The sequence below is a fragment of the Dipodomys spectabilis genome, unplaced genomic scaffold (assembly GCF_019054845.1).
Source record: "Dipodomys spectabilis isolate Male_0828 unplaced genomic scaffold, ASM1905484v1 ptg000711l, whole genome shotgun sequence".
NCBI lineage: Eukaryota > Metazoa > Chordata > Mammalia > Rodentia > Heteromyidae > Dipodomys > Dipodomys spectabilis.
In genome coordinates this window covers 1-12,580 of record NW_024871388.1, presented here as the reverse complement: position 1 = coordinate 12,580, position 12,580 = coordinate 1, and positions in this window count along the sequence as shown.

Here is a 12,580-nt window from a genome sequence, read left to right as displayed (position 1 = left end):
ATCATTTTGATGACTGAAAATAAACCAATCTGCAGTCTCACTAGATGGCAATTTTCTGGTTTTAAATTCTTTTAGATTAAAATTGATGCTGGACAACAAACATTCTGTGTACAATTTTATATTTTCCTAATTATTTTAGTATACTTCCCAATATTATATAAAGTTAAAACATTAACATTTACTTAGTTTTAGGATTTCTAAAACAGTCAAAGTAATAGTTCTATTCATTCACAATTTTAAGATAATAGAGTGTCCATTTTGACCAAGTGAGATATTTAAAAATTTTTATTTGTCGTCCTTAAAGGTTGTGCTGGGGAATCAAGTCTAGTGCTTCATGTGTCTTAGTCTACTGTGGGCCTCTGATCCTGATGTGAACCCTGGTTTTATTTTCACACAACAGGAATACAGAAAAATTTCACTAGGAAGGAATTATTACTTGCTTACTTTCTCCAATATCTCTCGCATACAGAAAAGTAATATAATTCTAAACTGACTGAAAATGGTGTTCCTATTAGAGTAATTGTTTATTTTTTGTACCCCACTCTTCACTACGTCTTGTCCCTTTCCTATCCCCCCTTCCCATAAAACTTTACTGGATCCACTGGAAACCCACTTCCAGTTAGCCTCATCCTTAAAAAGCTCAACCTTAACTAACCTACCCCTGGTAGTCCTGCTCTAATCTTTCAAAGGCCTGACTGCAACCAGAATCCTTCCTGAAAGTCCTCCTCTGCTACAGGGAATGCCTTCTTCCACTCCACCCCTTCCTGGAATCCCTGCTCTGCACCACCAGAAACCAGGCCACATCCATATCTCCTCCTATGATCCACCTTGCTGCACCAAGAACCCTGCCTACATCGGGCTCCTCCCTCTAATCCTAACTTCATCCAACAGATACCCCATTCCCTCAAAGTCCCATTGCTCCCATATTCTATTACCTCCAAGCTCCTCCCATCCTTTTCATACCCCACTCCCAACCAGACTTCTCCTCGACCCCTCTTGGTTTCATCAGAAGCTCCAACCATAACTAGTCTACTTCTAAGTGGCCTAACGTCTCAAACCCAGCCATGAACCTACCTCTTCCCACAAAGTCCTTCAAGCTACACCAAAAACTCTCCACCACTCTATAACTGCCCTTGTAGCACCGCCTTGGTTGAGCAGAAGCATCTCACACAGCCCATCTCCTGCCTGGAAAGCCAGCCCTGCTCCACCACAGGCCTCTCTACCTCCCATATCTAATCTCTCAATGGCTGCATTGTTCCCGAGATGAATCCCCCCTTATTGGATCCTCCCGAAGATCCACAACCTACTCAACCAGTTACCCTGCCCATAATTACCCTACACTTCTGTAGAACTTCCACTCCTTCTCAAAGTCCCTCTTCCAATTAACCCCATCGCTACAAGCCCTGACCTACTCTAGAAAATCCCCACTAGACAACCCCACCACACTATCCCATCTCTCGACACCCACATTGCTCCACTGCAAAACACTGCATCTGTTGGCCTCCCTCTGGAAGCCTCACCAGGCTCAAATGTAAATCCCTGTCCCTTCATAGTCCCTTTTTGAAGGTTGCCTTGCCCCACTGGAAACCCTGTCCAAAGTCTAATGTCCTGCATTGCAACACTAAAATCCCCACCCAACCTTACTCCTCTTTTCGAAGTGGTGACTGGTTACACCAGATACCCTGTCCTAACTAGTCTAGTCCACTGGATCCTATTCCTGCTCTCACCAAGCTCTGGTCCGCAAAAATTCCTCCATACATTGTTTCTATATCCTGCTCTGCCAGAAACCCCACCTCCACCCTAACACACTCCCCAAAGGCCTGCCATTCTCCAACAGAAACCCCGCCCCTTACTAGCCCACTTTTTCCTAGCACTGCTCTGCCCTCTCACAGACTCTGAAAAGCCTCTCCCTCATAGCTCCGCATTCCTGCACCAGAATGCCTTCATTCTCTTCCATGCCTTATGGGAAACCTCACCCTACATATCCCACCAGGGCTCACAGTGCTACACCACAACCCCTCCTCTAAGTAACCTCTTACTTTGTAGCCTTGTTCTTCCTTTTCAAAGCTCTGTCCCAAAGAGCCTCTTCCCCAGTGACCATGCCTTCTTCCACTGAAAACCAATCCACCTGCCAGTCTCCATCCTTAAGTCCCATCTACTCCACAAGAGACCTTGCTCCTAACAAGTCTAGTTTTTCCTGTTCCCTCCCTGCTGTCTCAAAGCCCTACACAGACTGGCTTTCACCCACAAAGCCCCGCCCTGCTCTACCACAGAGGCTGTGCCAATACCAACTTCTCACTTGAACTAGAGAGGTCTCCACGAGAAACCCCACACCACCTCATCCTTGAAGTTCCCACCAAGTAAGTTTTATTACAAATGTGATTTTGTGTGAAATGTGATATTGTGTGAAAATGTGTGAAGATGATTCCTCTAACTGGAAAGCATACTTTGAAGTATCAGTAAGGTTTCAGGAGTGATCATTTTATTTCTAGAATTTTTGTGCACATTTGTGTCCATTAATTTAAAAACATTAGTTATTTTAAATCCTTTGGTTTGGTTGAGGAAAGAGTATTAAGATGTAAAAAGATGACTTTCAAATCATCTCTCTAATGAATAATTTTGGACTTGCTTACTTTACTATGTACCAGAGTTCTTAGTAACAGAAATTCTCTACCAAATCCACTTTGAATTTACTCCTTTCACTAAAGTGCCCTTTGGAAAAGATTGAAGTGAGATTATACAGGTAGAATGCCAGAAATAAAAATGTATTTGACATCGTAACAAAATCATGATGAAGACCCTACCCAATGTGGTTTAAATTTTCTAATGAAAGGAACTTAAGCATATTTAACTGCAGACTTTCTGAAGACTAGAAGACAAAAATATAAGAAATGCCCTCTAATACCATGGTTCTGAAAACAAAGCAAAACCAAGGAAAGACAACATAATGAGACAGAAGGGAATGAGGAACTTGTACATGTGATATAGAATGGAAAAATACACTGAATCAGGTAAAAATAATTTGGGTCACAATGCCTTGTTGTTCAATATATTTCATTGTATATACTGTTCTTCATTAACCTGTGACTTAATAAAGGTCTCAACAGGGATCTGCCAAGGTAATTGTGTAGTTAGTCAATTTCATCATTTCAAGATCATCAGGATGATAAACTCCCACACACATTAACATACCTGCAACAGCACTAGACATACATTCCCATTGTTCCAACAGTTTAAGGCAAACCTGTATTTAACACAAGCTTTGTATGTGGTGTGCTATGGTTTTTTCAGGCTTGATACAAAATGTCTCTGCCCAGAAGTAAATGATGGTATTTATAGCTAAAATGATTTAGGGTCATTGTTAACTTCTAACGCGTGCTGAGGTTTTTATTTATACCTCTGCTTTTCCCTTTCTTTTTTCCTCCCTTCCTTTCTTTTCTTTTCTTTCTTTCTTTCTTTCTTTCTTTCTTTCTTTCTTTCTTTCTTTCTTTCTTTCTTTCTTTCTTTCTTTCTTTCTTTCTTTCTTTCTTTCTCTCTCTCTCTCTTTCTTTCTTTATTCTTTCTCTCTTCCCTTTTCTTTCCTCTTTTAGGAAATGAGTATGAATTTAGATATTTTGTTTGCTGAACAAGTATTCTATCTTAAAAATATCCTTTTTCGATTTATTTACTTTGCTCATAAGTTATCCATTTTGCTGAGGGGCAAACACAGGCTAAGTTCCTCACTTCTGTCTGCCAAGTAGCGAGGATCACAAATGCATTCCAACATGCGAATTTTTAGGATGATATGAGACTCTTATTATTTTCCTTGCACACTGGTTCTGATCTGTGATCCTCTCAAACTCTACCTCTTCAATTAGTGATGTGAGTTCCAGTAGCCTGCCCTCAGTATAGTTCGTCTAAATGAATTATTGAAGGCAATTTCACTTTAATCTCTGTTTTTGCCAGTCCAGGGGCTGTTATAGTTTTATTTCTAGACAAATTTGTGTTTATATGCACATTAGCTTTAAAATATTACTTTTCCCCCTTTTTTTCCATTTTAATTTTCTTGGTCAGGGGGCTTGAATTCTGGGTCTGGGCACTGTCCCTGGGCTCTTCAGATCAAGGCTAGCACGTTACCACTTGAGCCACAGTGCTACTTCTGGTTTTCTGGTGGTTAATTGGAAGGAAGAGTGTCATGGATTTCCTGCCAGGGATAGCTTTGAACTACTAACCTCAGATCTCAGCTCCTGAGTAGCTAGGATTACAGGCATGAGCCATTGGCACGCAGCTAAAAATGTTACTTATTTTAAGTTCTGTGATTTAGTTGAGGGAGTAACATGAGTGTCTAGAAAGTAACTTTCAAGTTACATCTCTAAATAATTTCAGAGTTTCATTTTCATATTTATTACAGTTTTTAATAAGAGAAACTCCCAAAGTAACAGAATAATCCTTCATTTTCTCCTTACCATAGGTACTATTGGATGAGAATGAGTGAGATCTAAGAAAATATGCACTTGAAATTATAAAAAAATATATTGAAAGTACATAAATAGCCAGATAACATAACGTGCTTTTCATTTTCTAAAGAAAGGAATGTCATGAAAGTATATTTATTGGCAGGCTTTTCACCATGTAAGTGTTATATAGCATTGGAGACTTTAAGACATGAACTGGTTCAGGTAAAATAATACTTTGGGAAAGTTATCTGTTCACTAAATTTATTCATTGTAATTTTTTATTTTTATTTACATGTCAGTTAATATATAAATGCATACATGTGTGTGTTATATATATATATATATATATATATGTATATATATATATATATCAGCAGTATCTGTCCAGTGAACTGTATGTTTATGTATGCTTAGGTAATTTCATCATGTCAAGATCATCAAGAAGATGGACTTCCCGTTTAAGGATTCAGGTGGACCTGTTGCAACAATGAGAAGTACAAAATGTCCTGTCAAAACCAGCTTTACAATGTCGGTGGGGGGGAGGGAGGGGGGGTATGATTGGGTGGGGGGGGGAGGGGGGAGGCTGGGAAGGGAGGTGAAGGGTAAAAAAAGGAGGAGGCTGCAATGCTTGGTAAGAAATGTATGCATTTTCCTGCCCATGTAATTGTAACCCCTCTGTACAGTATGTTCTCAATTAAAATAAAATAAAATAAAATAATAAAAAAAAAAGAAGATGGACTTCCATAAACCTTAACAACCCTGCAACACCGCTGCACATGTAAACTTAAGTGTTCACCATTGTAAGCTAGACCTGTGTTTTACCAAAGCTTTATATATATGGTGTTATTTTTTCATTTAGTCTTGACACAAAATGTGTGTGCTCCTAGAAATAAATGATGGCATTTATAACTACAATAATTTAGTGTAAATCTTTACATTGAACACATGCTCAGTATGAGTTGTTATTTCTTTCCTTTTCTTATTTTATCTTTAGGAAGTTGATTTGAGTTTTGATGTTGTGTTTGCCAGACAAGTATTCCACCACTGGAGTCATTCCACCAATCCTTTCTAGTTTAAGTTACTTTGCTTATAGAGTAGCAATTTTTGCACCCAACCCAAAAAGCAGGGATCATGATTGCATTCCAATATCCCTACCTAGTAGGTTGATATGAGTGATACTTTGCTTCCTAGATTGATTCAGAACTGTGATCATCTCAAATTCTCCCACTTTAGTTAATTGTGTGAGTTCCAGTTCTCCCTACTTCTAGAAGATAGAACAGACATAAATGATTACAGGTTATTTGAGTGAATCATTGGCTAACATAGGTGATTTGATATTCAAGTGTAGGGTACGTTTGAAAGTATAATCACAGTAGTCACATATTTTGCTAAGTAATTTTGGTTCACATTAATAACACATCTTGACCAGAATTAAGGACTTACTTTTGCTGTCTGTCAACTTGTATGTCATTTGGTAAAATAAACTTCATGTCTTCCATGTGGGATAAAGAACTTTGAATGGTCTGATGTGCTGGTTCACATCTATAATCATGGTTAGCAATCAGAAATAAATAGATCACAATTTGAACATAGCTTAACCAAAAATTTAAGAAGTCCCAATATTAACAAACAAGTGGATCATGTTGAATCATGCCATTAATCTCAGCACCACAAGAGTCTAAGTCTCTGCCTAATACCTATGTCACTTGAGTAACTGGCACTCTTGGGGACAGTCACCTCTACTGATGCAGAAATTGGGTTGAGAGTTAGCAAGGGGAGGGAGGAGTCTGCCCCACCTCCCTAGGGTTGACCTCACAGAATGCAGTGAGCAAGCTTGCTTTCCTCCTCCAAATGGCTTGAGATGCCATGCTGCTGAGTGTTCATTATTTGATTCCAGTGACTTGTGGTAGAGGTATAAGGAAACATTAAATAAATTTCACATATGCCAATTGAGCTGCTCTCCCAGCCTGTGAGTTCAACTCAGCAAGTGTTTATTATTTGAGAGTTGAGAATACTGAGGTAGGGGAGAGAGGGAGGGTGAGTGAAAGAGAGGAGAGATAGAGAGAGCTGGGCGCTGGTGGCTCACACCTGTAATCCTAGCTACTCAGGAGGCTGAGATCTGAGGATTGCGGTTCAAAGCCAGCCTGGGCAGAAAAGTCCGTGAAACCCTTATCTCCAATAAACCACTCAAAAACCAGAAGTGGAGCTGTGGCTCAAGCGGTAGAGTGCTCGCCTTGAGCTCAAGAGCTGAGGGAAAGTGCCCAAGCCCAGAGTTCAAACCCCACGGCCGACCAAAAAAAACAAAAAAGAGAGAAGGGGAGGGAGAAAAGAAAGTAAGGAAGGAAGGAAGGAAGGAAGAAAGGAAGAAAGAAAGAAAGAAAGAAAGAAAGAGAGAAAGAGAAAGAGAGAAAGAGAGAAGAGAGAAAGAAAGAAAGAAAGAAAGAAAGAAAGAAAGAAAGAAAGAAAGAAAGAAAGAAAGAAAGAAAGAAAGAAAGAAAGAAAGAAAGAAAGAAAGAAAGAAAGAAAGAAAGAAAGAAAGAAAGAAAGAAAGAAAGAAGGAAAGAAAGAAAGAAAGAAAGAAAGAAAGAAAGAAAGAAAGAAAGAAAGAAAGAAAGAAAGAAAGAAAGAATGAAAGAAAGAAAGAAAGAAAATAATTGAGAATGAATGAATTGTTTGGAGTCACGAGTCATATGTCAGAGCTACTACCTATATTTGGTGTTAGGTCTGTTCCAGGTAATGTAGAACCTATGCAGAAACCTTTCCACTTCTTGGCTAAGTTTCAAACCTTTATGTGTTGCCTAGTATTTGGCACACCTGGAGGCAGCCACCTCCTCCCTATCCTGTTAAGTCACAACCTGGTCAGCCTCTGGTCACACTTTCCATCTGACCAGAGGTGATTCCCAGAACGTGAAGTCACATCCAGATCCAGTGTGGTCAGAGTTTCCCCCAAATGGCCACACCTCATCTGGTCCTTCACGTAGATACATCCTTGCCCGAGGTTGGGTCGCCCCATTATTTTTTTACATGCCTTTCCACCATGTATGGCATGGGCAGCAGTTCAGTAAATAAACTTCTTTACCTGACTGAATACCGTGTGGTGTTCTCTTCATTGGCTACCTAATGAAACTCACCTTATTAATATACATTACACTTCAGAGTTTCTAGTTATGAATCCACGGATATTTTTGTGACACATGTGAGATCAGTATCTACAAAACATATTTACTAACATCATTTAACAGTATAATTCTGCCTGGAAACTTTAATAGCAGCTTAATTAACCATAAAGTCTATGTTGTTTACTTTGCTTTGCTCTGTTTTTGCTTAAAGTAATAGAAGAGTTGGTGAGACAATCTGTGTGAAGACTTAGGGTCTGTGTTGGAGGGGCAGAATGATGCAGGCTCCGGCCTCAGGATTATCTGAGGACTGTGATTGTGTATGTGGAAAGCTATTGGCATGCCGGACTATAGAGTGAATATGTTCTCTCTCCCTATCTCAAAGCTCATGTCAGACTCCTGGGAGGTGAGGAAGTAGCTCTTCTACTTACTTAAGCATAAACAGCTAGTCAAGCATTTTCCTGAGTACGGGGAAGTGGTTTGAGCTTGCTCTAAAATAGTTTAGATAAAAATATACAAAGACTTTGTCTCATTGTTTAAGCAAAATTGTTTCTGTTGAAATTCTTTGTGTTAATGTCTCCTGACTAAATCTTGGCAAAATAAACTTGCTTGTCTTTAAATACCCACTAGCAATAAAGCACAGCATGAAGTGGCAATTGCTGTTTGCACTCTGCAACCCCTGTGTCCTGGTGATTTTGCGGCACTTACTCAGGGACCCCAATGCGTTAGACGTTGACAACTGGCATCCAAACAGGGACCCTGCAGTGTTGAATTCAGGAAGGGATATTCATGTAAGTACTTTTAATTACAGGGTGATGGGACAAGTTAAGTCTACTCTGTACTTACATATGCTAAAATATTTACTTGCTGCTTATGGTGTAACTATTTCTTCTTTTGACATAGAAATGTGTATTAATGTAGTTAGGGAATGGAATCCTTGGTTCCCCGACGACGGGACGTTAGATGTTGATAATTGGAAATGAGTAATGTATAATAAAGAAAGAGCTGTTCGAGAAGGGGAAAGGAGTCCTGCTAGATTTTGATCCATTTGGGCTATTTTACATAACCTTTTTAAAGTTTTAAATGAGAAAAGATTAATAGCAATCTTAAAGAAAGAGGCCACCCCTTCTATTGTAGATTTACTATTGGACTCTGAGGTTAAGGACGCAATAGGTAAGGATGCATCACAATTAACAGAGAAAAAACAAGAGGTAAAGAAGGCTGAAAAGGAACAAACTGAAAGCATCAATAGAATGTCTGTGCAAATGGAATTGATTTTATCAAGATTACAACATATGGAGTTAGAAATTAGCAGAGTGAAAGGAGAATCTGAGAAAGTGAAAGTAAAACAGCCTTCCACTCCTCTGCTTGCCGAAGTAATTTTTACCTCGTCACTCCCTCACAAATAGAGGTCTCAGATAGTGAGTTTCATGATGAAATGCCTATTTTTTCTTATCCTGTAATTCGACCACCCCCTATGAATGGTATAGCTCAACCACCCAGATATGAAGGTGTTGCTGTCCATGATATTGGTAAACATAAGAAGGCAGTGACGTTGTATGTTCCTCAGTCTCATTATGTTAAGGAATTGCTTAATGGGCTTGCCCGACATTACAATAATTTTGCTCCTGAGGACTGGAAGATGCTTTGTAGAGCCTTGCTTAAGGAACCTGAATACCTACAATGGCAAATGTGGTTTACTGAGTTATATACAGAAAAGACTAGACACAATGCACAGAGCAATAATCCATGCCTGCAGGTCATAACCTTTCCCATGTTGAGTGGAACAGAACAATATGCAGATGCTCATATGCAAGTGAACTCTCCTGAAAAGATCCATGAGCAGTTACGAGACATAGGTATTGAGGCATGGGAGAGGATTCGGCTGGTAGGAGAGCATTATGGCTCCTGGACTAAAGGAATTCAAAAAACTAATATACCCTATGTTGAATTTTTATCAAGATTGACACTGTCCTTGGAACGTACTGTTGTGGGAGAGGCTGCACTGCAACAACTACTATGCATGTTGGCTTATGAGAATGCTAATGAAGACTCTAGACGAGCCCTATTGCCTATTAAAGAATCTGGGGATTTAAATACATATTTAAGGGCGTGTAAAGACATTACATCTGAATCCCGGCATATGCAGTTATTTGCTGAAACTATGGCCACTACCTGGCATGCTTTACATACCAAACCCTCTAATCTAAAATGTTTTGGATGTGGTCAAACGGGACATATAAAGAAGAATTGTAAAAAAAGGCTACTGATGTTAACAAGAGAGGACCAGGAATTTGCCCTAAATGTAAAAAAGAAAGCAATGGGCAAGAATGTGTTGATCAAAAATAGACAATAAAGAATTCCTATAAAAAATGCTTACCCTATGCAGGGAAACTCTCCATCTGGCCAGCCCCAGGGCCCAGAATTAATAACCGAGGGTAGCCAACCATTTTCCTTCCTGGTCCCTGCCACAGCCCACAGCGCTGCAATAGACACGCCGATTTATTCATCTACTGAGAGGCATATTGGTTTAAAACATGCTTGCATATAAGTATCAATTATGGTCATTCAAAAATGACAGATGCCACCTCCCCAGACATACTAAAATCATGGTTTCTAGGTAAGATAGGATTTTATGGTGGTACAAGTGTTGAGATATCTGGATGAGTCTAATGTGTATCTTGCACTGAATTAGGCAGGAAGATATCCAATATCATGTAGGATAAAAATGGTAGTGAGAAGATATTCCCTTGAGAAAGATATAGGAGGCTGCCAGAAGTATGGAGAAATTCAGATAATTTTGAAGGATTTAGAAATGCAAGCTCAAGTATGTCTCTTTAAGTGGAAGGGCAAAAGAAGGGGAAGAGAAGAAAATAACTGAAAACAGATCATTGTCCCAACTTAGAGTATAAAAAGCATAACCTATAACTTCCAAGTTAAAGAGAGACCAATATAATATGTCCCACTTAATTTAGATACATGCAAAATATTTACTTGGCTTTTTCCCACTTTAATGCTTCAAAATAAATAAAGACTTGTAAGACATGTTATGTGATTGTCATTACTTCAACCTGAACACTAATTGTGATGAGCCCTCTTTTTCTCAGTATGCTCTTGGAAAATACTCCCTAAATTGATGATGTTGTGACTGATTAGAGAGTCAGCATAATGGGTTTAATGCAGTTTTTTTCTCAAAGTATCCAAATATATTGTCTGACGCTGTACTTTGAACACACCCTCACACCTGAGCACATTAATTGAAATTGTACATCAGCATTTCCTTGGCACGTTTTACTTTGTGCCTTTGTCTTTTTTGCATGTTCCTTTTGATTGCTCTATTTCCACTTCATCTGTACAAACTGCTAAGAACATTGTTCAGCTACCACTTCTTGATTGCAAACACCCAGTCTATGTATGAAGGTACTTTGTCTATGTTAACCAACAGGGTAGTACTCACTCTCTGAGGAGAAAAGTTCCACAGTATAACTCTATGCCAACATTAGAGGGTGTAGAATTTAAGGCATTTTGAGACAAACAGTGATATTTGAATTGAAAGGCTCCTTAAGGACATTTTCTTGGAGCGCATTAGTTTACCCAGGAGAAATATAAATATCCACACACTTTAGAGCTAATTAGTAAGTATCTGAATTAACACTCGATCTTAGATGTTGTGTTATTACAAGTCACCATTGTATTATTGTTACATCAGAATCCTTCCCTACATGAAAATGTGTATCAGAAAATGAAAGAAAGGCATTAAAACAAAATGTCTTATCTTTTTAGGCATTTAGTCCTTGTGTTGAGGGTAATGTCTGAACTCTTCCATTCAATAAAAGTTTGAAGTTTATAAGAGCACTTCCTACATATAAGAATTTGTGGCAGGTTCATTGAGAGGGTTATTTCAGCATGGAGATATCCCTAACAAGAATTATATTTAAATAGAGTATATGGCAGTTATGACGTATCAATGGCTATTGAGGCATTTTCTATTCTAAACAAGAATAAATTTGCGGAGTCTTTAGTAACATAAGTAAAACTGTATGTTCAACCTATACTTGGTATTACTTGTCCTACATTTATAATGATTAGGCTGATAAGATACCCAAACATATCTAACGATATTTCAATAAAATCCCAAACTGATGTAGATACATGGGTCCCTCATTGGAACTGCAGGGCAAATTAGGCTTGTCTGTGTTATAGTTCGATCCATAATCTTCTGGTTAAACAGTCTTCAAATATATTCACAGAATATATGTAAGTAAAGTTCATGACAGTTACATCTGTATAATACTTCTAAGGTCAGGATAAAAGTATTTGTTCCCAACATTTAAAACCAACAGGATCTGTTGAATTCATGGATCTAGAATTTTATGGCTTCACATTCACATCTCAAAATTTCATCAATATGACTTACATCTCTACAATTTCACCAAAACACTGTTCTTATTGAACTTGTCTATGTCCTTTTATTTTTCAAATCCAAATAGCATATTTCCTTCAATGTCTCTGTAACAGTTTTGACCTTTTCTTCCTGCCAATTCTTTCCTTTCTTTACTTCTGTAAATCTGTTTTTATTACTTTCTTGTTTCCTTATCTCTTTCTTCCAATTTTGTCCACACTGGTGCTCACATTGCTACACTTATGTCATAACTTTTCTTTTCCTCTTCCCTTTAATAATGCCCCCAATTTTATCATTCTTTTTAATATTCATGGTCATGGATATTTTGATGATATCTAAACAGTCCTATCTTTGCATCTGTTTAATATAAACTTTAGAACTATTAGAGAGTATTTTCCCCGTAATCCATCATTTTCACCTGTAATCCTTATCACCAAGAATATCACTCACACATTTGATTGGCCATAGATGTAGAACCCTTTAGATTTCTTCTTACCCTTCCACTCCCACCAATTATATAAGATGAACGATCAAGATTTTCTCAGTTTCTGTTACTAATTTGAATTCTTTTATTTTGTTGTTGTTTTTGTTGGTTGAGGAGCTGGACCTCTGGGCCTGTGTGCTGT